Here is a 4,009-nt window from a genome sequence, read left to right as displayed (position 1 = left end):
TCAATGAACATCTACAGAGATTTTGGAATTCCATTCATTCATTGTTGCACCCTTCTCCCCACACCCCCCCCCATTTGCTCCTCTCCTTGAAAAGCAAAAGAAAAACTGCCTCATTGGTACACAGTCCCCCCCTTTCTTTCTTTTGAATACAAAGCCTATGACAACATGTGTGTTGCCATGTACATGTTGTTTCTTTGGTGCCATTAAACAATAGTGCTAATGAAATATTCTGAAATTAACATCTCAACAATTTTTGGATGAACTTGATGTCATCTGACTAGTTTCAAGACCAACTTCAATTGGCTGCCATTACTGAGTTAACTTTTCACTTGAATTTTTTTTTTATATATATATTTTTGGATTTGAGCAAAATGGAGGAATTGATAGACATTGTAATACTTATTTTCATTCCATAGTCATTCACTCATGTCTTTTAATTGGAAGCAGGAGTGGCATTCACTTCCTAAACAACATACCTCCAGAAACTCTATGACTTTTGAGAAACAATAATAGTTACAGAAAGACAAAGGTCTTTTGTTCATACTGTCACTGTGAGTTGTGCTCAACTTGATGGCAATCAACAACAACATATCTTTTAAAGGGAAGTAATGAATATAAATGCTTTGCATAGAATGATGGGCTGTCCCAAGTACTTGGAAAATTATGTTACCTGTTATATTGCCTTAGATATCTTGATTAGTTTATCTCTTATTGAGGTTTAGCCATTATTCAATGAATTATCAGGCAGCACACCAAGAATCCCTGGAGGTGCTGTAATTAAAGCATCTATTAAAGCTGTTAACCAAAAGGTGGGCAATTCGAATACACCAGTTTCTCCACAGAAGAACAATGAAAATCAGCTTCTATAAAGATTTACTGTCTTGGAAACCTGACCAGCAGTTCTACTCTGTCCTGTAGTGTCTTTATGAGTTAGAATTGACTCAACAGCAGTAGCTTTCCCAGCACACAACTTGATGAATGTTTAAATTATCTCTATTTTTCCTCCATGTCTGATGACTCGAAATTCCTAATTAAAATTAGAAGGTTTTTAATGTTTAGGAATCATCTGTCCATCTACTCAGTTATTTACTAAACCTTTTTATATCCCTACTGTCTTGGTTATTTCATGGTGCTAGAACAGAAATACCAAAATCAATGGCTTTATTAAATAGAAATGTATTATGTCACATCTTAGAAGGTAGAAATTCAAACATGGGATGCCACATCTAGGTGAAGACGTTCTCCCTCTCTCTCTGTTTCTTGATTCTAGGAACTTCCTAGCAACCAGGCTGCAAAGAATCCGATCCACTCCTTGATTTTTTTTTGTTTGGTGGTTGTTGATACTAAAGTTCCTCTTTGTCTTTCTGATTCTATCTCTTTTTACCCCTTGAACTACCAAAGGCGATGCTAACCACACTCATCTTATGGCCGTCCAATCAAGGCTGTGGCCTGAGTAAGAATGTTGCATCCCATTCTAATCCCCTTCGACCTGACTGGCTAATCACATCAACGCACATGTAGGAAATGATTTCATAACTATCATAATTTCATAACTATCTTTAATCCTACCTCATTAACATCATGGATGTTGGGATTTACACATATAATTACACAATGCTGAGAATCATGGCCTAGCCGAGTTGACACAAATTGTGGTGGACACAGTTCAATCCATGATAACTTACCATGTGCCAGACTTTGTACAAATAACAGAAATACACAAGATTATGCCCTTGCTTGCAGCTCGTATCTATTGTTGAAGTTACATAGAAGATACTCAGTAGATATTTGTTGAGTGAACTAATTCGGTAGAAGAAATATTCTCATATTTGGTAAGGGAGAGGGGCAGAAATATATTTCAGAAACAACATTTAACAGAGATATGTTTAAGCCAGAGACTATTAGGGAGACTAGAGGAAGGCCACTTGATCTAGTTTGAGGGGACCTGGTAAGACTTGTGGAAGATATAATGTCCAGTAGCGGCCTTGAAGAGGTGGTTAGTGGAGGGAAAATTCCAGCAAAGTAGTGGAGAAGAGAGTGAAGGGGACAGTAAACAGAAAAATATGAGTAAAAGCAGGAAAGTGTTAGCAACTGCAGCACAAGAGTGGTAGGATTTGACACTAGAGAGACAGACAGACAGATGTCAGCTGAGGAGTGGAATTTTACAGCAGTGATATGAGTAGATTTGTGTTGTAGCTAGAATATGCCTGCAACCGTGTAGAGAAGGGCTTGGAAAGGGTAGAATGGAGGCAGGCTTCTGAATTAAGAAACTATTACACTTAATACAAAGAATGGCACCAAAAAGCGAAGACGGAAACCCATGCCCCTCCCAAAACTGAAGCCAAAATAAAGGTGTGAAAGGCTGAGAAAGCAGTCCTGAAAGGCATCCACAGCTGGAAAAAAGAAAAAAAAAGATCTACACGCCACCCACCTTCTGGCAGCCTAAGACGCCAAGACTCTAAAGGCAGCTCAAATACCCCCTGGAAGAGTGCCCCCTGGAGAAACAAGCTTGACCACTCGGCTTTGTCAGGTCTTGAAGAAAGATAAGGAAGGCAAGAATACTGAGGGTCCATGTGTATGAGAAAGTGATTTCGATATTTAGCTATTGATCTGGCTCAGAATGGGAAAGAAAAGATGCTAACAGAGAGGCTGAGACAGAAAAGTGGCACATATGTGATGCTCTGACGTGGAAGAGAGTTGTGACAGGGCTAAAAGCAGTATAGTTTACTTAGTAGTATATTGTAGCTACTAACCAAAAGGTCAATGGTTTGAACCCACCAGCCATTTCCTGGGAGAAAGATGCTTTCATTATTTTGCATAAAGATCACAGCCTTCTAAACCATATGGCACAGTTCTCTGTCCAATAGGGTCACTAGGAGTTTGAATCCTCTTGGCAGAACACAGCAACAAATCCTCTCGCCCTGGGAGTAAACAATCCTGGGCTTAGACCCCAGCTCAGCCACTTGCTAATTTTGTGGTCAATGTTTTTATCATTAAAACAGGGATGACAATCCCAGAGGTGAGCGGTTCAAATCCACCAGATGCTCTTCTGGAGAAGAAGGGATAATCTCCTGTACCAGTCAGATCCAATTTGACGGTACACACACAAAATAATTTAAAAAAAAAAAAAAAACAGGGAAGAAAATAATAGGATACTGAAGATTATCAAGAAAAAAGAACCATGTAGTAAGTGCATATTGACTGTTCAGTATTATATTATTGTAATGGTGGCACAAAGGTTTAAGCTCATAACTGTTGATCTTCAGAAGGTTAGCAGTTTGAACTCGCTCAGTGACTCTGCGGGGGAAAGACCTGGCTTGCTGCTCCTACAAAGATTACTCACCGCTTAAAACACACGATGAGACATTTCTACTCTGTCCTATAAAGCAGCTGTGAGTCAGAATTGACAAAAGCGTGTTTGGTTTGGCTTGGTTTGATCAGTCTTCAAAGTGGGATAGTAGTTCCTTGTTTCTCCTACTTTCATGGAATTATTTTGAAAATCAAATAATATATATAGACTGTGAGGCTAAAGCATAGAGCACTTTAGAAAGAAAAAAAATTGTTACCATAAAGCAAAGAAAATAAGAATGTAATTCATTTATCAACTACATTTTGGGGAGGTGGAGAGCTGAACAGTGGAAGGCCATTTTTCATAATATAGCAAGTAAATTATTATTGCTTTTAAACTTGTTTTTCAATTGTTATTTTTTTTCTTTTTCAAGGTTTCACATTTTGCCAACAATTGACAAACAAGGAATTTGAAAAACAGAAGGAAAAGACAGTTCAGTATCTTCGCCAGTTGGCTCATGAGATTAATGTCTCCAACATGTCTTGGAAACAAAAAAGGAAATTAATTAAGGATTTTCTAAAACACCATCCAGAAGCTTTGCATTAACATTTCTGGAGCAAGAAACTACAGACAGTTTATAACAACTCTGGTGAGGTTTTGTTCCCCAAGCAGCCACACTTATAGTTCCAAGAAAGGATCACTTCAAAGCATATTAAATCT

Source organism: Elephantulus edwardii, unplaced genomic scaffold (genome assembly GCF_000299155.1).
Source record: "Elephantulus edwardii isolate Elephantulus edwardi_28Jun2011 unplaced genomic scaffold, EleEdw1.0 scaffold00068, whole genome shotgun sequence".
NCBI lineage: Eukaryota > Metazoa > Chordata > Mammalia > Macroscelidea > Macroscelididae > Elephantulus > Elephantulus edwardii.
The sequence above is the reverse complement of the archived record's forward strand: the minus strand, read 5'-3'. Positions refer to the sequence as shown.